Source organism: Pinus tabuliformis, chromosome 8 (assembly GCF_031772625.1).
Source record: "Pinus tabuliformis cultivar Carrire ecotype Pingquan chromosome 8, CPIR1, whole genome shotgun sequence".
Classification (NCBI taxonomy): Eukaryota; Viridiplantae; Streptophyta; class Pinopsida; order Pinales; family Pinaceae; genus Pinus; species Pinus tabuliformis.
In genome coordinates this window covers 1,258,870,702-1,258,898,137 of record NC_142294.1, presented here as the reverse complement: position 1 = coordinate 1,258,898,137, position 27,436 = coordinate 1,258,870,702, and the positions used below count along the sequence as shown (strand labels likewise).

General features: G+C 33.6%; 1 pseudogene; it reads left to right on the top strand.

Moving 5' to 3' along the window:
- The first annotated feature begins 10,603 nt into the window (after nucleotides 1–10,603).
- LOC149239959 (polyamine oxidase 1-like) lies at nucleotides 10,604–16,042 on the top strand (annotated as a pseudogene).
- The last annotated feature ends 11,394 nt before the right edge of the window (nucleotides 16,043–27,436 follow it).

Here is a 27,436-nt window from a genome sequence, read left to right as displayed (position 1 = left end):
ACAGGAACATGAAAGCTTAAACAAAAAATAGTAACTGTGACTTGATCTATACTAATTTGTAAGTGTTCAAAGTTTCTATGTGCTTTGATACTTATAGTAAAAGAAGGCGGCTTAGGAATACTTAACAAAGGGTGGACCCTTCTTGGTACATAGTGACTACCTAGGTTGGTGGTGTCTGAAAGGGATTTGATGGTATGTTGGACTCGATAATGACTACCTTGTTGTAATATGTATTTGATGGCATAACACCATATTTATATGTTTTACTATCTCTACCTCTGGTGGCAACTAGCATAATCATTTATTAAATATATCCATATCAAGTGAAAGAAAAGAAACTGCAAGGTGTCATCTTTGGAAATGTGATACTAGATGATTTGAATATCTGCAAGTCAAATCACAGGATTTAGAAGTTCCTACTATGATAGAGACATAAACTAGATAGTTATACCTAAAGGATTGGTTGGTTGGTCTATGGTGAATGGCTCATACAAATTCAGGGATTAGGTGTTCCTCAAAAGAGAATGTAGGAATACTATGAGAGAAGAAAATTGGATGCTTCTAGAATGGGGTACACGCATTTCAAAAATTATGGAATGTGATCAAAATGTACCCAAAAGCACAATCAATTAGGAGTATTAGGAAACCTTCTATTCTACATGGAATGGACTAGATATTATGATGGGTTTTCATATTCCTAATAATAAATGATGGATTCTTGGAGAGAAAGGAGAATAACTTAAAACTCGAAGAGGAAATACTTGGAAAACAAAAAGTTGAGGATATTTAATGATTTACCATATGAAGTAGCTTCTATGTACACAAAAATGTTTCCTCAAGGGAGGAAACAACAAGTGCTACACCTAAGCCTATAAATCACAAACAACTGCATGAGTTGACTATTAATATCCTTAACGTGTTTGAAGTTATAACTAAATTTTATAGAACTGTCTCATATTGGAAAAATCATAGCAAAACCTAAAGTGATTGTGAGAAAAAGGGAAAGGTGCAATTTTACCTTTTATCCCTTATATCCTATCTTTATAATTATACATTACTCCTCTTGTCATACATTTCTATACCTTCAAAGCCAAAACCATTTGACATTCATATTTTTGGGGAAATTATTTGCTTAATAAAAACAACTAATCAAATAGACATTAATTGTCAACCCAAGAAACAACAATCTGAAAAATAACTACTGAATATAATATATGTTCTATATGATATTATTATGATAACTTAACAATTACTTCTATTCTTCAAAATTTAATTGTTCTATTCATAACCTTAAAGCGATCTAGATTTGACAAAACGAGGTAAGTGCGAAAAGTAAATCTCTGAAAGTTAATGACAAAGCTACAAATAATTTGTGTTATAATTGTAATCACACATATGAAAGTAAGAATGTAATAAACCAGTAACAAAATCATTCTATTATTAACTAAGAAACAATAAGAGAAATTTCCGAGTCTATTTCCAAGTCTATTTCGAGTAACTAACAATATCTTTGGAGTAGCTCACAAACTGATTTTAAATAAAAACAATAAGGAATTAGAGGAACAACAATAAGAAGTTAAATGAACAACAATTGTATATTGGAAGAAACAACAACTATTTGAAAATGAACAACGATTAAACAAAAAAAGTACAAGGAACAACCAGCCTTCACGTAGGAAACAATGGCGAGAATCAGTGTTATAAGTTATGCAACTAATGAAAATATAAATACAATCTTCAGAGAACTATTTGATATCTTAATTTCTTAGAAGAAAGAAATAGTACAGAACTACGTTAATGCAATTTTACAAATGTAATAAAATCGCCTCTGCAAAGTAGGCCCAAACCACTAGGAGTGAGACTGAAGTTCAAATCAACACACGATTGATAAAAGTGAAATTAATTAAGAAATATTGACCTTCAATAATATTTCAAACAATAAATACAATACGTACTCCATTTGCTATTCTGTCTCAAATTATAATTATTCCTTCTCTCCTTTTCTTGCTTTATGGCTTCATTTAAATACACAAAAACAAAGGGAAATTAAAACTGAACCAATCATCTCATCATGATATTATTCTTACATCCTCCCACTTAATTATTTCAAAAAAAAAAAAAAACTTTTCTATTATATCAAAATGTCGTTACATCATGCATACCATTATGTTTTCCGTGTGAGTTTCAAACAATTAGTTTCCCAAGGGTTTTGTAAATATGTCTGCAAACTGATCTTCTGATATCCAGAACTCCATACATATTTCATTATTTCTTACTAATTCTCAAATGAAATGATATCTCATATCAATATGTTTACTCTTCTTATGGAAAACATAATTTCTTGATAGGGCAATAGCATATTTGCTGTCATAGAAAATATGTGTGGGTTCTTTCTATTCATGCAAAAACTCTTTCAAAATTCTTCTCATCCACACAGTTTGACATGCTGTTGTTGTGGCTGCAAAATAATCTTCTTTAGCTAATGATAGAGTCACATGGATTGCTTCACTCATGCCCATGAAACTGCACCTGAACCAAAACTAAACACATACCCAGATGTCCTCCTCCTGTCATTAATTTGTCATTAATATTGCCTACAAAATCACTATCTGTATATTCAATTAGTTTAAAATTGAAATCAGATGCATACCAGATACCATAATTTCTTATTCTAGCAACATATCTTAAAATCTTTTTTCCAACTAGCCAATGGGTACTCTTCGGAGACTCCATGAATCTGGAAATTAAACTTACACCAAACATTATATCAGGCCTTGTTGCAGTCAAATACATAAGAATTCTAACCAATTGTTTAAACAAGGTTGGATCAATATCTGAACCATGATCATCCTTACTAAGTTTTGTACCAATTGCAGTTGGGGTTACAACTGGCTTACAGTTTTGCATCCTAAACCTTTTCAATATATCCTTTGCATACTTAGATTGACAAATGAAAATACCATCTTCAGATTGAGTTACTTCAATACCAAGAAAATATTTCATTAGGCCTAAATCAGTAATATCAAATTCTCTTTTGATGCTCATCTTAAAATCATCTATTGAGAGATCTCTAGTGAAAATAAAATCACCGACATACAAGCACACAATCAAAATTTTACCATCCTTATTTACTTTTGTATACAAAGTTGGCTCACTTGGACTCCTGATGAATCCATTGTTATTTAGATATTCATAAATTCTATTGTACCATACTCCGGGGGTGCTTGTTTCAATCCATATAATGCTTTATTTAATTTGTAAAATTTATCTTCTTGACCATCAATTTCATATCCACAAGGTTGTTTCACAAAAACCTCTTCTTCGAGAAAACCATTTAAAAATGCAAACTTTATATCCATCTTATATATTTTCCATTTATTTTGTGTAGCAGTATCTAATACCATTCTTACTATGTCAATTCTAGCTATAGGTGCAAAAGTTTCATTATAATCAATACCAGGTTGTTGACTAAACCCCTCACCTATGTCAAGTCTAGCTATAGGTGCAAAAGTTTCATTATAATCAATACCAGGTTGTTGACTAAACCCCTCACCTACAAGTCTTGCGTTATTCTTTTCAATTTCACCTTCAGCATTCACTTTAGCTTTTAAAATCTATTTAACACCTATAGTATTTTTACCTTCAGGCAAATTTACAAGTTCCCAATTATTATTTCTTTCTATAGCATCAATTTATTCATCCATGGATTTTATCCAAACTTTTTCTTTAATAGCTTCATCAAAATTTACTGCATCATATGCAAGTAATGCAAAATTTGAAACTTGATCTATTTCATCATTCTTCTCATACAATTCCTCTAAACTTCTAGTCTTCTGACCTTTAGTTCTATTCTTCAATGTAGCTATTGTAGGATTAGAGTCATTACTTACCTCTGATCCTGTTGTTTGTTGTCCACCATAACCTAATGGTTCGCCATGTTCATGACTTCTCGATGTTCTAAATTGTAATGGATTAACTCATGGTGAATGGATTACTAGCGTGCTTGCATCAATTGTATATGGAATTGGTTGTCCAACTTGTGCTTCTTTCTCATCTTCATTATCATCTCCATGAGATAATACAGTTGTCTCTGCAACAGATTTATCTATGCTTCCATCCCAAGTTTCTTCTTCCTTGAACTAAACATCTCTATTGATAATATATTTCTTGGTGATAGGAATATCAAGAATATATGCTTTAGACTCATCACTATATCGAATAAGGATGCATTTCTCACTTCTATCGTCTAACTTCTTTCTCAATTATTTAGGAACATGTGCATAAGAAATGCAAACAAAAATTCTTAAATGAGATATATAACAACTCTTATATTCCATGCTTCTTCACGAACTCAATCCTTCACACTCTCAGTCAGACTTCTGTTAAAAATATAAATAGCACAAGCTACAGCTTCTCCCCAATATTCATTTGGTATATTATTGTCTTTCAACATACTTCGAGCCATATTCATAATAGTTCGATTCTTCCTTTCAGCTATTCCATTTTGCTATGGAGTATAATGTGTAGTAAACTACCTCTTGATTCCATACAATTGAGAAATCTCAATGAAATCTATTAGCATATATTCACCACCTCTATCTGATCTCAAAATTTTAATATTATTTCCACTTTCCTTTTCAACCATAGCTTTAAATATTTTAAATACAAAAAATGCTTCAGATTTTTGTTTCACAGGATAAACCCGTGTTTTTCAATTGTAGTCATTAATAAAAGTAAAAAGGTAAACATTACCAGCCAAAGAAGGGGTTTGCATTCGTCCACATAAATCTGTGTGAACAATCTCCAATGGAGTTCTCGCCCTGTACGAAACTCCATATATAAATTTTTGTCTATGATCTTTTGCAAGTATGCAACTTTCACACGATCTCGTCAGTTGTTGAATATTGGGTAACCCTTTCACCATCTGTTTCTTCTGCAACAAATCTAGTCCAACAAAATATAAATGACAATATCTTAAATGCCATAACCACGATTCATCGAAATTCATAGTTTTGTAAGCATTCAAGGAGGAAGATAATTCATTTCTCATTATAAGAGGAAACATCCTGTTCTTTGTCATTTCTACTCTTGCTATCGGCATCATACTTGGGTATTTGTCAATGATAGCACACACATTATTCTTGAAGAATACTCTATTCCTTTTCTCTATCAGTTTCCCAATGCTCAACATATTTCATGTAAAGCTAGGTACATAATACACATCATCAATTTTTCTTCTATCACCATCTCTAGTATAAACAACAATCATTCCTTTGCCTTTAACACATACCTTAATATCGTTACCCAACTTGGCTTTATACTGAATACTAGTGTATAGATTAGAAAACAAATCTTTGTTTCAAGTCATGTGATTGTTGCAGCCGCTATCTAAAAACCAAATATCATTCAAACATTCTTGAGTCATGTTACAAGTCATAAACATTGGCTTCTGACTATCTTCAAATTCTTCTGAGATGTGTGCAGATTGCTTACCAACATTTGCCTACCTCTTCAAACACTTAGTAGAAAAATGGCCATATCTTTTACAATAATAACATTGAACTTTAGACATATCATACCTTTGATTTCCTCGATGCCAGGTTCTATTGTAACTCCCCCTTAAATTAGGAGGACGTTGTTGAGATTTCTCTTCATGATCATAATTATCTTGCGGACGTATTTTATTAGTTACTATGCCGCCTCATCCTCTATTACTAGGTCTTCCTCTGCCTCTTCCTCTATGAAATTGAAGCTAAGTTTTGAAGGAATTCTCCAATGTGCTATCATCATATATTGACATCTTGGATTCATGTGCAATCAACGAACCAATCAACTCTTCAATTTTCATTTGACTTGTGTCCTTGAACTCTTCTATGGATACAACAATCGCTTCAAATTTCTTTGGCAAACTTCGAAGGACTTTCTCAATCACCCTCTTGTTTGAGAGGTCTTCTCCATATTGTCGTAATTGATTAACAACACTCATGATTTGGGTCATAAAAGCATCCAAAGTTTCACTATCTTTCATTTTCAAATTCTCAAAATCTCTTCTCAAATTCTACAACTTGACATTCTTTACCTTCGCTACACCCTGATAACCGGATTCGAGGATGTCCCATGCCTCCTTCAAAGATTCTGCATTTAATACTTTTGAAAGTATCACGTCATCTAAGCCTTGTTGAATAAGGCCAAGAGCTTTATCGTCCTTATTTTTGTCTTCTTTCAACAATGTTCGTTCAGCATTTGCAAGAGTCATCATTGCTGCCTCATTAGTAGGCTCGGGATACCCATCAGTAACAAATCCCCAAAGATCATGAGGATGTAACAATGTTCTAATTCGAATAAACCATAACTTTTCTCAGTTAAAATAGGAATTGACTGAGTAGTATTAGTATTGGATGTCATCTCTCACAAATAATTGAAACCTTCAGATAAAATTTTTAAAAAACTCTCACATTATAATACTTTCAATTCCTTTCCAATACCCTTCCAAAGTACCCTTACAAATACTATGGACAGCCTCTTTTAAAAACAACTTTAAAATTCCCTTTTTAACTTCCTTAATAAACGTTTTATGAAAAATACTTTAAAACACCCTTTTAACTCCCTTAATACAACATATAAATCTTTTTTTTTTAAAACAAACTTCAGTGTGACTATAAACGATATTGTCTTTCAAACTTTGCAAAGGGCTTCGAAGAACGACAATTATCCACGCTGTTGAAAGATGTGTACGCAATGCAGATTTACCTCTCTCGCCGACAGAATGGAAATTTCTGCTCCATTTCACCAAATTTCATACAGAATGGTCTAGGTTGGTTAGTTTGGTCTGCCACAGCACAAAACTACTCGAAACACATTTGCATCTCAGCAGACCTCTTCAAACATTAAACTTATCTCAGCTATGTAATAAAGCATCTCTGCTCACGTGCTCCATACCATGAAGAAGATGCACATACCTACTGAATCATATAATCCAGTCGTCAATCCACTAAACCAACTAACAACACAACTATACAACACACAACGTCGCGCTCCGTGAGTCTCGACAGGACTTCACTCCATAGTAGTTCACACTTACTCAATAGGTTGTGGCTTCTAGGCTAATCTAGCTCTCATACCAGATGAAAGAAAAAATAAATACAGAGGAGATTAAGAAAAAACACAGAGAATCCGCAGCTACAGTTGCTTAATTACACCAACAATAGTGGATGATCTTTGCCTCTCCGTGATCCTTCAATTTATAGTAGATGTTTATGTCGGTTACATCAATTAAACAAATATATTTTAAGCAGTGCTGCCCTTTCATTTCTGTAGGCAGCGAGGTGGTGATGACCTCTGGAAGCATGAAGAGCCAAGGCGATGGCGGTGACGATGATGGTTGATTGTGAAACAATTATTCTTACATTACAAAATGATTTAGATTACAAATTTATATTTTTTACAACCAATCAATTAGCGACATCAAATATGAAATATCTCTCCATCATCAATAAACTAGAAAAAGTCGAGTTTTATTTTGCAATTTGGGGAAAGTAGCATTTCTTCGCAACAACAAATCTGAAAAATCATCTTCCTAGAAGCTCCCATATCTCTCAAATTGCGGCCAAATTTGGAAAAACACTTTTAAAATAGCTAATTTTCCTCGTTCTGCATAAAACCCATGCCTCTTATTTTTTGGATTCGTCATCATTTGCCCATAAATTAAGATACAAAATCATCGCCTATTGCCTTGTTTTCATAAATCCCATGTGTCTTATATTTTGGATTTGTTCTCATTTGCCCATATATTAAGATGCAAAATCGCTTCTTATCCCAACGAATTTCTAAGTTGGAATATTTAACCATAAATTGGGGCTTGGATTTGCAATTTCGAAGAGATGTTGGTGGTTGAAACTTTGAATAATATTATAGCAAGCTCTTCATAAAACATCATTGGCAAAGTCATGGATAATAATCTTTAATATATTAAAAATAAAGAAGAACACACATTATTTATTATGATAAATTATTATAAATATAATAATAAAATATCAATATAAAAGAGAGATTGAAAGTTTATTTCTCGCATGAAATCCCTTTTGTTTCCATCTTATAGTATAGGTTAGAAAGCCTATTGATGCTTTGAGTTATACACATATATTGTAGCATTTCCAACTCTATAAACTCTTGGTTGATAATTTATGTTAGATTTATTAAACAATTAGTTTAGCCAACAATAACTTTTTATTACATTCCAATTTTCATTCCATTATAAAACTATTAACCAAGTTAACAACATCCTAGCTTTTAAAAACATAAAACTTCTAGAAAGTAGGATAACAAAGTTCTACTTGTACAAATAGGCTTACACAACCTGAAATGCCCAGGATAAACTCTTGGAAAAACTAATAATTAAATTGTTAAATTATTTTAACGTCAGTAATAAAATAATTTGTACGACTTACTAAATGGGTTAGGCAATCTGAGAATTCCGCGTGACTAAATGGTTAAGAAGTGATGGTAAAATAATAAAGTACGGTTGCTGGTATAAGCAAGCTCATCATTCGACGGGAAATGATCTGAAAGTTTTTTTAATGTTGAAAAGCCATTTTTGAATTACAAAATTTCAGTTTTTTCGTATTAATTTGTTGAAAAGTCATTTATGAAGTTATAAACTTTCAGATATATTTTTTTGGTCCATTAAATCATTGAAAGGTCATTTTTGAAGTTATGGAAGTCGATTCAAAAGGAAATTCTGTAAGAACTAGGAGCGGAGGGAAATGATCATATTTTAGTCGAACTTATTGAAATATTGTCTGACGGCCTCTCTTATGTCATCTCTTTTGAACTTCCAATAACAGTATGCGTGTTCATGTTAAATTTGTCAATGATCAGCAGACATATATAATTTTTTTTAAATTCACACTAACTTTATTATCTCGATATTATTAACTCGTGTATCAGGTTTTGCTAACATATAGGCGTTGTGTAACTATTGTAAAGTTTTTGGAGTTGTGGGTTGGAATCTAGCTAAATCATATCCGGGTAGAAATCTATTAAATGGTGATGGTTGTTTTTTATGTTTTGGTTGTTTTTTAAAATATATTTTTTACATATATTCGGTATTTGAAAATTTTGGGACATTTTAATTATGCATATTTTATAATTTAAAGATTAATTCCAATAATTTAGTAAGATTCTGAATCAATTTGATAAAAAATACAAAGAAAATATAAAATAGTTACATTCTCTAATCAAACAAAGTTGCCATATATATTATAAATAATTTTTAAATATTTTAAAATTAGATTAATGATTTACATCTAACGACACCAAAAACTTTACAGTAGCCTGATTATTAATGCTGTTGTGCATGCTACGGTCAACCACTTACGTGCGTGAATATACCAAGTCAGCGAATTTCATTAAAATACAAAGAATCAACAATTGTCTTGCCCGTAAAGTTTGAGATTTTCTATTAAACAAATTATACAGTAATTGTCATCCATATATATATATATATATCCGCTTAGAAGGACCTACCCTGTACTCAGTCAACAGGATGGATTGATTCCTCCTCCATTTCAACCTTCTCAAGTTGCAGCAGTGCCATTGTAGTCGGCACCGGCTATTCATATAACATGGAGGCATTTAGTTAGGGAATTTTCTAATTATTAGATATTTTGGAGATTTTGGTTGAGTGAATTATTTTGTTAATTTTTTTTTATTTAAATTAGGTTTTTAATTGTATATATAAATTTAGTATTTTGAATAATTTTTGTAGTATTTAGAGTAGAGTTTATAATTTAAATTTGTGATTCCAGTGACTTTTATGAAATTTTGAACCATTTTAACTAGAAAATTACCAAAAAAAAACTCTTAGTATAACATATAGGCTATGTTTTTAGTGAACTAGTGTCTATTGTTTACTTCAGCTTGTTTTTGTGTAAGCTAGGCTGCAGGGATAGCTGTTTTTATGAAATTTTGAACCATTTTAACTAGAAAACGAAAAAAAAACTCTTAGTATAACATATAGGCTATCTTTTTAGTGAACTAGTGTCTATTGTTTACTTCAGCTTGTTTTTGTGTAAGCTAGGCTGTAGGGATAGCTGCAGAGCGGCATTCTGATGAGAGGGAGATTTCACATTTTCAATTTATAATTTTAACAAATTTTATTCAATTTTCAATAAATTTAATAAATTAATGATATTAAATTTTCTTAAATTTAATGATATTAAATTTTCTTAAATTTAATTGTCACCATAATTTATTCATTATATGCCTTTGAAGCTTTTCTTGGGGCAACTCTCCACAATTCACAATTCTAGTACCTTAAAAGTTTGTTTCTTTAAAAAGATTTAGTATTCTAAATCTAAATATACAAAATAGAAAATCAATTTTAAACAACAAAATTCAAAATCTCAGTCGAAAAATTTTCACTGAATTGCTATCAAAAACTTCACCACTTCACCAGATATAATTTTTTAAAAAACGTCTACACCAATGTCGTGGCTGACTTCTAGAAGTTTCGTCCTGGCCCTCAGCGAATCTATTGTCTTTGGCCCCAAGTTAGACGTTTTCTATTTAAACCAAGTACGTACCCAGTGCTCGCTCTAACGGTATGGATTCTTCAACGTCCTCCAGCTGCAGCAGCGTCATTATAGTCGGCGGGGGCATTTCAGGTAACGAAATTAGATTTGTTGGGAGTAAGAGGCATTTAGTTAGAATGTTTCTATTATTTACTTATGCTTTTGTGTGAGGTGGCTTGTAGGGATAGCGGCTGCTAAGGTACTGGCAGAGAATGTAGTTGAAGATTTTGTCATTTTGGAGGCCACAGATCGAATTGGTGGGCGGGTGATAAAGCATAAGTTCGCTGGAATTTCAGTGGAGTGTGGTGCAGGATGGATAGCAGGCGTTGGAGGTAATAAAGTAAATCCCATCTGGGAGCTGGCCCAGAAACACAATATGCGCCCCTGTTACTCTGATTATAGTAAAGCTGCATTCAACATCTATGACCAAAGGTACAATCCAAGACAAAAAATATGCACCAGATAGGTAACATTTATGGTTGTATATATATGGGAGAATGTTTTCAAAGTTTGTTTTAGCTGCGAGGGAAAATTTCTTCTTTAGTTACTTTTTGAAAATTGCTGTCATCTTGTTGTTGTTTTGTTGTTTTGAAATGAGTAAAATTTGTTGTTGTTTTGAAATGAGTAAAATTTATGTGATGTATGAGATGATTTGTAATTTATGGTTTGAGTAATGGTTATAGAAGGTATTTAAGTTTTCAAAATCATTTTGAGATAGCACAATTGAGGATAGCTAACTATATCAATCAATCTTTAATATAGCTAAATTTTTACCCACAAAATTTTGATCCACCCGTCTTTACACCAACATTTACTATATAAATTTCAAAATTCTAAAAACAATTCATATATAACTAATTAAATTACAAAAATAACTAATGAAAAAAGTATTTAACTTATTAATTTAATTAATCATATAATTAAAAAATTAATATATATTACATTGAACTTGTATTAATAATTTTATCTATATTTAAAAAATTAATATATGTTAGATTGAACTTATATTAATAATTTTGTTTGGATAAATTGTAGATTTCTAGATATTTTTGGACCTTTAAACAACTATAAAAGTGTTGTTTTAAAATTTATGTATTTATATAGTTAAAAAAATAATACATATTAAATTTGAATATATATTAATAAATATGTCTGAGAAGATTAAAGATTTGCACTGTTTTGAAAATCTAATAAAACTAAAATAAAATCAATTATTCAAATTTATTCTTATTTATTAAAGTCTATAAATATTTCAAAATGTGCAATCCAATTAAATTATTAATCAACTAAATTGTCTAGTTATTTTTTTTTAATACTAGATTTTTTTGAGTTAAATATTGATTTATATATATATATATATATATAAAATACGTTGAAAAAAAATCTAATCACTATTGTTTTTTTAGGTTTAATACCAGATTTCCTTTGGGATATATATATATTCGATGAATATTTTTTTTTGAAAATTTAGTATATAAAGAGTTTACGATCCGAAAAATACTAAACAATTGAGATTGTAAAGAGTTTACGATCCAAAATAATTATTTTAATAAAACTTTACACTTTCAAAACAGATAAGCTCTGGCTTAACTAACTCAAAGTAAATCCAATTAAACTCAAATTTTATTAAGTAATGTTGTACTGTTTGCCTATGCTTAACAGCGGTGCTAAAGTACCTGGAACTGTTGCGGCAGCTTGTTATGAGTGGGCTTTGGATTCCGCCAATCGCGCTTTGGCAACTGAAGCTGTTTCCAGTAGTGCTGAAGGGACTGCAAGCCTAATCCTGATACTCCATTGCCATTAACAGACAGTACAATTCACGAAGTGTAAGTATACACGCCAGCATTGATCCGTACTTCTTTGAAGATAATGGATATGAACTAAAATATATATTATATGTATTACTATTTCCCCAAGATGTATACCTTATCCATTATCGATAGTAAAACTTAGATCTTATTATCGTTTAGAATATACCCCTAAACACAAATTATTAATATACATCTAAACACAAATTATTATTATATATCTACACACAATATTATGTTGAGAAAATGTATCTATCTGCGGAATCATATAGTTTAAAGTATACTTCTAAATCCAATTATTTCTAGTCTTAATGAAATTTCTATTTTTTTCAGAATTCCATCATCGCCGTTGGAATTGGCGGTAGACTTTATTTTGCATGATTTTGAGATGGCAGGTATGACTTTGATATTTCTCAATTGGGTTTGAGTCTTGCAGTCGTTAGTAGTTACTGATACCGAATGTTGTTGTGGATGCAGAAGTGCAGCCAATTCCCACTTACACCGAATTTGGAGCACAGGAATATTTGCTTGCTGATGATCGAGGTTACGAATACATCATCCATAAATTGGCGGAAGATTTCCACCAATCCGAAGGCGGTCATATCGTCGATGAGCGACTAAAGTTGAAAAAGGTATAACTTCTAATTGTTCCTAGAATTTGCAATCTACATAAAAGTACCACACCAATCAGGCCATCTCTGAATCTTCATAAAAATGCCCTTACTAAGGGCCAGCAATCAGTCAATCACTGAATGTCCATGTCAAATATTATCGAATGATGGCAAAACTTATTGGGCTGTTCTCTGATGGGATTTTCTTGAATGTTTTAGGTCGTTCGAGAAATACATTATACAGACTGCGGTGTTACAGTTAAGATAGAAGATGAGTTGGTTTACAGTGGCAATTATGCTATTCTGTCTGTCAGCTTGGGAGTTCTTCAAAGTGATCTTATCCACTTTAATCCTCCTCTGCTTGTAATTACATGAATACTGATTCTATTAATTTTACATTCGATATTCTCTGATATTAACATTTCTAGAACGTTTTATTTCTTAAAATTAATTTTGTAAAACAATTTTAGAATTTGTTGAGGTTAGGTCAAATCTATTTTACTTTGATTATTGCGCATTTTTACGGTGGTCGTAGATTTGAGCAATATCTCAAAATCTAATAGTTAAGGATTGAACAATTGATTTCTTTTCAGAGTGAGATTTTGATTCTCAAATATTTCTAAAATCCTCACATGAGTTCAAATTTTTTTACCTAAAACTTTAATTATTAGGGACTTTTATGTCAATAATAGATTTCAGCAATATCCCAAAATCTAATAATCAGGAAAAGCGTTAAACAATTGAGCTCAAATTCCCAAATATTTCCAAAATTGGCAATTCGCACGAGTTCAAAAAATCTTACCTAGATTACTCCTATTACGTTTCATATAAATTTTGAGCATTATCGTTTAAAATTTTGATATTACCTATTGTATGCAGAGTTGGAAAAGGAAAACTTTCTTCTCATGCGAGATGAGAGTTTACACAGAGATATTCTTATAATTTCCGAGCAAGTTCTGGCCTACGGAGGATGGTACTGAATTCTTTCTATATGCCGCCGAAAAGCGAGGATATTACCCGTTCTGGCAGGTGGGTTTTATGACGACATTTGTGTGCTCTTTTCCTGAAACTGAGCTTAACTTGGTTATGCGACGGTGAATGTATTCAAAGATCTATTCCGCCACATGACAGAATTGGATGTTTTCGTGTCGAGACTTTACGGTCCATATACTGCCACCGATTATAACAGTAAATAGGGTTTTGGATGTTTGTAGGAAGTCTATAGCACATATCGCAAACTACATTATTAGATAATAAAGTTCTATATCATATATTACAAATTACATTAATATATAATAAATCTTTCGATATTTATGTCTACATAAATATGGATCGCCTGGATCAATTGTCAACCTAACTATTGATATCAAACAATTTTACAATTATATATGGATGTTTGTTGACATGTTTATATCACATGTAGTAGGGAAAACTACGTCAATATGTAATAAATCTTTTGATATTTATGTGTATATCCACTTGTATCCTAGATAAATTAAAATATTAACTGAACAAAATGAAGATTTCAACTTAATTTTTTTGATATGAAACAATAAATAAAAATATATTTTTTAATGAGGTCACAGAAAGAGTTTGAATTTGGGTATGTTTTTTAATAAATTTTACAAAAACAGTATTTAAATCATGTTTTTGATGGTGGACATAAATTTAGTACTATGTTCATACATTTATAGCAACAAAAATCTAAATTTACTAATATCCCTATCCAAATTTATTAAAATATTGAAAAAAAAAACATTTATAACAACAAAAACCTAAATTTACAAATATCACTACCCAAATTTATTAAAATATTGCAAAATTTTCATAATTTTCAAGAGGAAAAACAATCTAGTTAAACTGAGATTTTTCAACACATATGGGCGTCTTTTTATTACAAAAGCTCAGCAGACCAGGATCCTATATATTAAATAGCATGGTAGGAGAAACAGCCTTATCAACCGATTGGCTTTTTCTAAAATATTTTGAAATCAGGAGAATGTCAAAGGTATATTGTTACTTTAAAAACGGGAGTGACCTCGTTAGCTCACTTTTGTTTATTCTATTTCGAGATATTCTTTACATTGAAAAAAATATATAAAAACATAATAGAATTTAAAATGATGTTTAATTTTAATCACATATTTTAGATTCTTTCCATTCGATTATTTATATACTACTTGCAGGAAAACAATCAATTTCTTTGTTGACATTTCAACTGCAAAATATCAAAATATATATATATATATATATAGATATATATATATATATATATATAACGTTCACGACTCATGGAAATAGTATATACGCATGGAAAAAGCATATTCAGGATCGAACATCTTGGTTGTAAAAGTCACAGATGACGAATCTAGGCGGATAGAGGAACAGGGCGATGAGAAAACCAAAGAAGAAGCAATGACGGTTTTGAGGAAAATTTTCGGCGATGGGATTCCTGAAGCAGACCAAATCCTGTTTCCAATTTGCTGGAATAACCGGTTTCAGAGAGGAAGTTACAGTAATTAGCCCGAATCATTTCCATGACATAAAGGTAAGAGAAAACACAATGACAATATAATATGTGCAGAAAACGTTCAGTTGGTTTGAACATCATGTTGTGCACAAAATGTTATTTGAGTGCAGACACCGGTTGGACCCGTTTAGTTCACAGGAGAACATACCAGGGCGAAATTGAATGGGTATGCACATGGTGGTTATCTTTCAGGTATGTCAGTCCCAACCCTTTTCCCTTAATCTCATAGGATATGTTGGTTTCTGTAAGCATCTCTCAATAATGGAGGTCTCACAGTTACAGCCACAATCCTTAATTATCATCTCTTATCTTTATATTTCAAATAGTATGATTGTTTATATTTCAAATAGTATGATTGTTTATATTTCAAATAGTATGCTTGTTTATGTAAAAATAGCTCAAGATGGATCCATCACAGTCGCAGTGATTTGATTTAAAATCCCTGGATTTACATGAACAGGCATTGATACAGCAGAAATGGTGATAGAAACAATGAAGAAGAAGAATGAGGGAAAGTGTTAATCCATACGCTTCTGGAACTGACCTGTTTACATAGTTCAAATCTATGTCTAGTTCATCTTGGATGTAATTTCTCGATTTATTATTAAATATTTAATTTCGTTTTCCACTCTATAGAATTATTATATAGATTACATGATGATAAAGTATCTATTTTTATTATAGAAATTAAATAATAGATGAAGTATCTATAAAAATAAAGATCGGAAAAATTATTTGGAAATATGATAAAATAATTTTAAATTTAATTATTTAAAAAATAAATAAAAATTGTCAATAAAATAAACCAAATCTATAACCTAATAGTAAAATATCTAATCAACAACTGAATAAATTAAATAGTTAATAATAACAATCTATTTCTAAATATTTATAAGGCTGAGAATTTGTAGCTCAGGAGTAGAGATCTGGAGAGGAAAAACTATTTCACAACCTTTTCCATCCGTTGAACAATGTATGTTTACTTAATTAATATATATTACAAAGGATATCATGTTGGGTCATTTTTACGATAATTTATCTCTATTTGAAATCAGAGTTTTAGAAATTTGATTGCTTAAATAATATCTACTAAATGCATAGATTTCATAAATTCAAATAATTTTACTAGAAATTTATATTTGTTTGAAAAAAAAAAAAATATTATATATATATATATATATATATATATATATATTGTGTGGTTCACGGACACTTTGGTCAATGGGTGGTTATTGGGTGGAAGCTCGTCCACACAAATATTATTGGGTAGCCATTGGGTGGCCGCTAGGTCCACGGAAATATATGGGCTGATCGACTCCAACAGGAATCAAGTCGCGCGGCCTAACCCCAAGGGCTCCAGGGAGAATTGACCCTATGACATCGTGATCAGGGGAGGCATTGATTTGATCAGTTGAGCTAACCCTTGGGGAATTATATATACCCGATTAGCGAGGCACTGATTTGACTGATTGAGCGAACCCTTGGAACGTTAGATATATATATATATATATATATATATATATATATATATATATATATATATGGGTTATTTTTAACTGAAAACAATGTAAAATATTAATAACACCACTTTTATTGTGTATCGTTGGTTTTTTTGTTGATTAGAATTACAATTTATAAAAAAACATATATATATATATATAGATATTCTCATTCTTATTTATAAATAGCCAAATATATATATATATATATTTCAATAAAACTAAATGACATTCAAGTCTGCTTAACCATTATATAAATGTGGAGAGGTATCAACTCATAATAAACATGATAATACTTAATCACACATCTCTAGTTTCTAAAATTAAATAATAATAATAATTAACTAATCTTAATGGGAGAAGAGGATCACAGTTTAAACAATGTGGTATGGAGAAAATATGACCCTTGCTGATGAAAAGAGGTAGACCTGAGGTGAGCAGTAGTGACACCTTGCGTCGGTGCAATAGAAATCTCGAGAAGGAAAGGACGTGGTATAAACTTTGGGTGTTAGTTTGTTTGCAGTGTTTGTGGTCTCAAGGTATGGGTGATTGTTTGGGTGGGAGAGACAATGTAGAGTATGTATAGGCTACCAACTTGTGCATGCTCGACTATCTGGTAAACATGGTCTATGTCATTGTGGTTGGTCAAAGGGGATTGAAGTGTGGTCTTGTAGGAAAGCATTTATGCTTAATTTGGGATCCACGAACAAATTTTTTTGGGGTGTGTATTGCTTCTGGCTCGGGCTAGTAGGGGGTGAATTCTCACTAGCTTGTTTCATGGGCATTCATCGAAAGGAACATTTTAGAACTCTTGGCAGGGTTCAGGTAAATCATTTCTTGTGAGTATTTCATTTTAAGTTTTTTGTTTGCACTTCAATTGTAGGAGTGTATTTCATAAAATTTCCTTATCACTCCATCGGTGGAGAGTTGTGTACTAGGTTAAAACCAGTCCTGAGAAGTACTAGCCGCTATCCCTCGTGCCACATTGCCATACTAGTGGTGACTAAATTTCCACTTGTGGGTGAGGTGTGACACCCCCAACGTTTTCGTTTCAACACCACTACAAATCGCGAACTATGCTTATTACCAACACTTAGTTTATTTTTCATTAAGTGTTCACTTATTTATATAAATGCAATAGAAATACATTCATTTAACTCTCATCAATTATAATTCACAAATAGTATTAACATCAATTATGAACATTCATGAAGAGAGAAGAAACCCCCTAATAAGTTTGCTTAATATACTTATAAAATTCTGCAAATATTTACAAGTACAATTATTCTAAACAAGGTTGTCCATGGTTTTCCCCTGCACAATCGCACAACCACTCTCATTCAACTCACAACGACCTTGCACGACCCTCCCCAGTGGAAACCCCAAATTCATGTTTTACAAACACACGATCATTCAACTCAACCTTCCCAAATGCCATGGCACGCCCTGCCAAATTATACATGATCCTCCCTAGATGCCGTGTTGTGCCATGTGACACCCTACCTATTTCTACATGACTCTGCCTATACGACACAACTGAACATTTTTCATGATACACTTGAACGATCTGCATGACTTTCCTGAACGAGTGAATAATAGGGCCTACACGAGTCGCATGTTCACCCAAATGATGTAGCCTTCACAACCCACCTGTTCACATGAAACAGCTTACACGACTTGCCCATTCACTAAAATGATATGGCCTACACCACCCACCCATTCACCCAAAAGACACAGTATGCACGACCCACCTGTTTACCTGAACAACAAAGCCTACATGACCTGACCCGAACTCTGTTGTACACATGACCTGAGTTCTATTCACTTAATTCGCCGACCTTGTGGGCTCATTCCAAACTCACCCTTCGTTCGCTTCAAATGACTTGAACAACTGCCTTGATGGCCAAATGAATCGCGACCTCCATTTACTTATATCCTTCACTACCCATTCATTTCTTTAGAGGTCGCATCCCTTGGTAATCTCCATGGGTCAACCCGCCCAAATGCTTGTCCAACTGACCTGTATTTTGCCCAACATGCACCCCTTCATATTTTCTAAGTCGTGAGATGATCCTCGCTCAGTTCGGTGGGTGCCCTTATTGTTCCACACGTGCCCACTCATTGCACCACCTGGTCACCCAAGGATTGTCGCACCACCTAGTCACCTAATGCAGATCACACTGCTGAGTTTCCCAGACTTGTTGCACACTTCCACCAAGTCAAACTTAACTTAATGCATTTAACCGAAATTTCACATCATGTGCCTTTAACCGAACACGAGTCACATTTAACCAAACACATGTGTTCGTCGCTACAACATGCCCACTAGTCTATCTGCACACCCATCACACAAGTCAGGCACACTCATACCTACGTCATTGGTTTTTTGACTTTCTCGCCTGCTGGTGGTTGTCACAGGCACTCAACCAACTCAAGGCCTTCACATCCTCCCCCAATATAAAAAGGTTATCGCCCTCGACAACACATCATCTTGGAAAAACCCATTGCAAAGACCAAAATGTCATAAAGCATTACCAACTCCAATATCGAATGGTCATGCTGCATGAACTCCCTTCTCTCCATTACATGGACCTCCACCAAGGCTCACAACTCTATGTATGGGTATGACTCCTCAAGCCATGGTCATCAACCACACTCATCGCAATCCCGCATACCGCCCCATCATATGGAAGGTTTCCCCCTCCAACTGAGTTGCATGCTATGGCCACAACTCTCATCGTGTTAATCCACCATGTATCATCATCACCATGTGAATTGTTGCTATGATACTTCAACTCAATTCAAACACATCTCAACACACATCCAGACCCCACGGCTTGAACTAGTTGGATAGCCAACCCAATCATCATCCATTTCCATGAGAATGCACCTCCTCATGCCATCATCGGTTGTTTCTCCAACATTCTGTCACATGCTCAACTTCATCAAGAGGCCTTTCCATCAATCCATTGCTCAATTGGCCATATCCAAGTCCATGAGGAAACCTCCATCTCATCTGCAATATCTTATCCATCAAATCTGTCAAAGGGGCAATTCTACACCTGTCGCATTATCTCATCTATGTGTTTCCCATAAACCAATCAGGCACGATGTCCATAGAAAATGTTTGTGTCTCATAAACTAAACCCATACCCAAGTGATCCCACCAAGGCATCCCTATCTCAGCAACACCATGCAAATCCAAAGTCTCTCATCTCCATCATATCCATAAATTCACTCCTCACGAACACACCCCATAATGTTCCTAAGGTATGCATCCCATACTACATCAAAGTCAAGTACAACATCTGACCTTAGCTCCTCAACGAACCAGATAATTCAAGACCACCATAATATGAACCATCCCATGAACCATCTCCATCTCCATAATATGAACCATCCCATGAACCATCTCCATCCAACTCTTTAGCAAGCACATTTATCTTGGTCTCAAGTGCCATCGCAAGCTTCCTTTAACCTCTCAGTTGTATGAATATTAGCATAGGCTGCACATGTCTTCAAAAACAACCATGGCCTTGTTGTCCATATTTTCACAACATACCCATAATTCCATATTCTGCAAAATATCTCCATGTCACACCAGCAAGTCCATCCGCACAACATCCTTGCCGTGGCACTTCTTCTTCGATACTCAGAAGTGACATCTCTATAAGTTCTCCTGCACAATTTCACTACACAAAGTCTGCAATGTGCCCATCTATCTAACTTGATGTCCATGACTTCAACTGCCCATCGTGTCCACTCTAGTAGACCCAACACAACTTCGCTCATCACATTCTCACTCTCATTCAAGTTAGTTCCCTCGATCACTCTACCCTCATAACGTTGTCACGACTTCCTTGATTGTTGCCTACCCCACTAATGTTTCACCAAGACTACCTCTTCGACCCAGCTATGAAGAAGTCTACCCATGTATATATCATATCATTTTCACTCCAATGTGCCCTCCCTTCATTTTGTCCATGATTCATGCTGGGAACTTAGCCAATTCTCCACTTGGCTAAGCATAAGTAACCCATGTAAAAGCTCATCATGATCCACCCTTGTCATCGACATTTTCACTTTCTGCCGTAAGCTCACAAATTTCCCCAACAAGTCCTTCAACAATCAATGTTCCTTGTTTCCCCAACACGTAAGGTCTCATTATAATCATCCATTGAAAGGTTGTCCATCGCATTGGAAAATTACCTTTTCCAATCCCTACATATGGCCCATCCTCTAAGAGCTCCAATGAAACACAAGTCATGGGAACACTTACATCTTCATGCAGTATTTCCATGTGAGTGCCTCTTTCCATCAATTTCTGCATTGTGCATGAATATGGCTCAACTTTGGCAAGTAATGGTGCCCCAAGCTCTTAATCTTCTAGTGGGACTTCTGCAACACATTCACATGTGGCTTCCTCCTCTTTGTCGCAATCAGTGGCTTCATCTTTCTCCATTTCCCAACCAATTTGAAGAAACTCTCTTTTAACATTTTCTTCAAAGACTTCAAGTTTATCCTGAGTTCTTGGTCTTTATTCTTTCATGTGTTTCAATTAGTACAATGTTTGCACAAGTCTCTCACAAAACACTTCCATCGTGCAGCTTGGGCAAACCTCACTTCCTCGCCCCTGCTCAACTTCCTAATGTTAAACTATTATCCTTGTGATCACAATGCTTCCTTCAACTTCAATAAAAAAGCCCCACTCTCTATAAAATGGAACTCTGATGCCATTTGTCATGCCCCCACACTAGTGGTAACTCAATTTCCACTTGTGGGTGAGGTGCGACACTGCCAAACCTTTTCGTTTCAGCACTACTATAGTTCACGAATTATGCCTATCAACAACACTTAGTTTATTTTTCGTTAAGTGTTCACTTCTTCATATAAATGTGGCAGAAATACATTCATTTAAATTTCATCAATTATACTTCATAAACAATATTAACATTAATTATGCACATTCATGAAGGGAGGGGCAACTCTCGAATAAGCTTTCCCAATATACTTATAAAATTATGCAAATATTTACAAGTACAAATATTCTACACAAGTTTGTGCATGACCTCCCTATGCACCATCACACAACCACTCTCATTCAGCTCACAATGGCTTTGCACAACCCTACCTAGCAGAAACTCCAAAGGCTTGTTTTACAAACAGACGATCATTCAGCTTGCCGAGCACTGGTGCACCCAACCGAATTCTACACAAACCGGTCTAGATGCCCTGTTGTGCCTTGGCACGCCCTGCCTGTTTCTACATGACCCTGCTTGCATGACACACATGAATGTTTTGCATGATACACCCAAACGACCTGAAGGAATTTCCTTAAAAGCTGAATGGCATGGCCTGTACGACACACCTATTCACTTGCATGACATGACCTACATGACCCACCTGTTCACTCGACATGAATTGCACGACCCTCCTGTTCACTCAAAGGACATAGCCTGCACAATCTTCCCATTCACCCAAACGACATGGCCTACATGACCCGCCTGTGTACCCAAATCACACAGGCTGCATGACCCAACCCAAACTATGTTGTACACATGACCCATGCTACACATGAATCAGTTCTATTCATTAATTTCCTACCCTATGGGCTCATTCCAAACTCGCCCTTCATTCACTTCAAATGACTTGAAAAACTTACTTTATTCCTAAATGAATGACGACCTATGCTTAATTATATCCTTCAATGCCCATTCATTTCTCCAAAGGTTCCATCCCTTGGTCATCTCCATGGGTTGACCCACCGCAATGATTCCCTAGTTGACCTATATTTTGCACAATATGCGTCCTTTCATATTTTCTAAGTATTGGTCCAACCTTCCTTCGGTCCAGTAGGCACCCTTTCTCATCTGCACACACTCACCCATTGTACCACCCGGTCACCCAATGCCCATTGTACTACCTGGTGACCCACACACGTTATACACTTCCAATAAGTCGCACTTGACCGAACAACTTTAACCAAACTTCTCCATCGCACACCTTTAACAATATATGAGTCATATTCAACTGGACTTGGGTGCTCGTCCCTACAATGCACCCGCTACTACATCCAGAGACACATCATACAACTCGAGCATGTCAGTACTCGCATCGTACATTTTTTACTCTCTCGCATGTCGGTGGTCTTCACGGGTGCTCGACCAACTCGAGGCCTTGAAATCTTGGGTGTCACAAGGTGGGGGTCTATAAATTAGTGGTTTTTAGTTGTGATAGCAGACCTTCTCTATTTTGTTTTGTGGCATTATAGCCCCAGGAGGGTGGTGGATGAGTTGGGAGTTTGTTTATGTGAATTGAGAGCTTGTGGGGGTTGGGTGTGTTGATATTTTTTCTAGGTGTCTTAGTTAAGGGGATTTTTTGGAGTGGAGCCATAATAGTGTTTAGTCTTTGGTAATGGGTCACACTTGTAGATATATTTCAACAACGAGGTCCAACCCGTAGGGGGCTAGAGCCTCATGGGGAACTGACGAGTCATTGTGGTGAAGCAGGAGTGACATATGAAGATTGGTGTGTTGGGGAAGATGTGGAAGAAAACATGACCCACAATAGACTTCTTTTTATTGAATGTGTCGACCAACCTCCATTCATGGTGTCCTTGGACCTTCAGATGCGAAACGTCATGACAATGGTGGAGTATATGAGGAAACAACGATATAATGATCAACATGAAGTTATTGCGTTCATCAATGTTCTACAACTAAATTAGTGGGACATCCTCGACCATTTGACATCTACTAGAAATAGTCAAATGAGTACCAATGATCATATATATCATATCGAAGGGCATCTAGCTCACCTGGAATTTCATTTCCATGGGAATCTTAGATCTTTGGATGCATTAGGTGTGGGCCATGCACTAAATTTCCCTCATTTTCATTGATGGTTGTTGGTTGTCTCCTTATTCTCTGTGTGTTATGGGCCTTATGGTCCTTTTTATTTTTCTTATATTGTAAAACTTGGCAGTTTTTCGTTAGCTTTTGCATTGTTCTTATGGCCAACAAATCTGTTCGGAGTGAAGCTGGGAGAGCAGGAGCTTTCATGCATATCCAATGTAAAATTATAAAGAACTAATAGAAATTTTTTGACCTACAAAATAGTAATAATAGTAATAAACTACAATACAACTTAAATTAAAAATTATTATTAGACTATCAATGATAACAACAATTAATATATAAGTTAATCATTTATCCATTTTAAAAACAAATGCCACAAGATTCTTAATCATGGAGATTTACCCCCACTTTGTCATGTAGATTCTTAATCTATAAATAGGTTTTGTGACAATGCCATGGCTCATCAATATCAGATGCCAAAAAAACCATAACTCATTTCATATGATTCTTGTTTATATGATATATTTTTTAATTAAAATGGAAAAGAAAGCCATAAATACATTGGAAATAAATATAAGCCTTTGAATTGTGGAAGTCCTATTCCAAATTTGACATGATTATCAACATACAAATATTTTTATAAGCGAAAAGAAAAAGAAATAATGTAGTTTATAAACAAAATATTCTAATGTCCACGTATCATTGGTTGGCATAGTGTGTTGAAAGATGTAATTCATGTTTGTGTAAAAAATGTATGGTTTATTTCTTTATAGAATAAAGTTATCCCATGAATAGTGATAATCAAAGATTTCATTCGTTATGTTTGTAGATAAAATAAAAGTGTGGGAGAAATTTTGATAATAAATCATTTAGGTTTATGACACATGAATAAATATTTAATTATAACACATGTTTGATGTTTTTTTTTATATAAAATAGTTTGAACTATTTTTTTTGTTTTGGTAAATTATATTTCCTTCAAAAATTGAAATTATAAGATCAAACTCAAAAGTCTATCTCACCGAAAATTAACTCTATGTAGAGAGAGGTAAGAGGTGAATGTGTCCTTGGAGAGATAAAATTAACATACAAAAACTAAGAGTTTGGCCTAAAAGACGATGTAGGAATCCAATGAAAAAACAAAACCAATAGAGCTTAGACCTAATAAAACTACGAAGAAGGGTCGAAGCCCATGGAAACAACCTAGATAAGCTCTTTATTGTCTCTAGAGGTTCCTCCCACTAGAGGGATGCATAAATGTTGTTCAATACACTCAATACATAGATTTAGGTGCTTTATATATGGTTGTAGATGATAAAAGGAATGATCAATATCTTCTTGGGGCCCATGTTGATCCAGGAGAGTGCACCCAAGAGGATATTTAATGTAGGACCTTTTGGTGGCTTGCTTAATTTTCCCAAAATCCTTCTTCCCATACATGAATCTTAGTTATGTAAAAAAGTGTGAAACAAAGTTTTCCATAAAAATGTGAGATGCTTGGTGTCAATTTCCAACTCTTAAAATAAACATGCACAGTGGGAACTCCCTTTTAGGAACCTTCTTATCTCCGTAACATCTTTGATTTAAAATATACAAATAATTACATCAATTTATATGATTAATAATCAACACATAAATATTCCACTAATTAACATAGAATTTCCAAAAAAACACGAGCACAGATGACTTACCTATGGTCATAATATTCCTTGTGATTGCATATTTAAACACTATTTGAATTCCACTAACTGCAACAAAGTTTTGGGGAAGACTCTCCACCCAATTGTAGGCTCAACTGTACATAATCTTTCTATAGTTGGCCACTCCCGATGCCTTAATCAATGTAATACTCCCAGGGAATCCTTTGTCTCACAACAATTTTCTCCAAAAAGAATGAATGAAGGAATGATGAATCTCATCTTCTTCATTATCCATTAAATAAACCAAAAAATGGAAAGGAGACCACATCCACACATTCCATGTGTCAACATGCAACTTTTATTTCTTTATTTTAAGTTTTATTTAATTTAATATTTCTCTTAATATAACTCATTCATATATTATTCCTTTTTACTATTTGTTAACTTTACTTATTTTTTACTATTTTTATAGTTTACTTTTTACTTTTATATATATATATATATAACTCCACTATATTATTTACTATTTTATTTATTATTATTATTATTATTATATTCTCTTGAATATTTATTATTTATTTACTATTATTATATTTTCTTTATTGTTTATTATTTATTTAATATTGTTATATTTTCTTTATTTATTTCTATGATTCATTTATCATTATTATCTTTTCTTTATTGTTTATTATTTATTTACTTATATTTTAATATTATGTTACACTATATTATATTATTTATTATTTTTATTATTATTAGGGGACATTATATGTTCCCGATCTTTAAGAAACTCCATCTCAAAGTTAAATTGAATCATTTAACATTTTATTTATTTATTTATTTATTTATTACTTCATGTTTTGCCCTACACCCTCTGCTGAACTAGCATAACCAATATGGATTGAAAGTTTCCACAACACCCAGGAAATATCAAGGAATCTCTATCCTTTTCTGACTTTCTAAACCAGGCGTAAGCCTCATCAGTCTGTACCATAGCCCAATACTGACCACAAGGCTCGCGCTTGACTCAGACGTCATCTGTTGTAAGGCAGGAACCCCAATGACTCTAGGCATCTCGCAAGGCTCACCACTCCCTCCTCATTCACTAAGTTGCACAACCCCAAGCATCGAATTCCTTACACCCCAACCAGTCTTCGACATCCCAATCCAATATCAATCACTTAGCCTACAATATCAGGCACTTGGCCTCCTCAATATCGTTCCATAACCACTCAAGAGGTATCTATCAAGAGCTATACAAGATAAATGAATCAATGACATATGTATTGTTGATTGAGTTTTTCCCCGGGCCATATGGTGTTACATATTCTCGCTAAAAAGTATGAGCTCCAACAAGATAATCAAATAAACAAGCCATCTTGGCCCATTGTGGAGATCCTGTCAGTCACCACACCTCAATATGCAACCGATGCATTAGTTATAATCATAGTATCAAAGAAAATAATCCATATTGCCACTCTTGCATGTCATCCTAATAACATAACATCATTGTTATCAAAATATTCTAAATAGTAAAGGATTGCATGCTCTTGCATGTCGTAAAATATGCATGTGACTACAACATGCTGCATATCATAATATACCCCCACAAGTTATAACATTAACATATTTGCATCAAATATATATATCATGACATCACATAATAAATGAACCACATGTTAATATACATCATATCATAACATCATGATCTATATCCATATCATATCCGTCATGAGCATTCAACATCATTATCATAACAAATAAATAAATAAGCACCACATATACATCATTAACCTCTCATGATAAAAAACATACCATCACATCATGAAACCTCATTAATATGTGAATCATGTCAATACTTATCAAACATAGAATGGAAATATACTTTAAACATTCTTACCATGAATTAATTTCATTTAC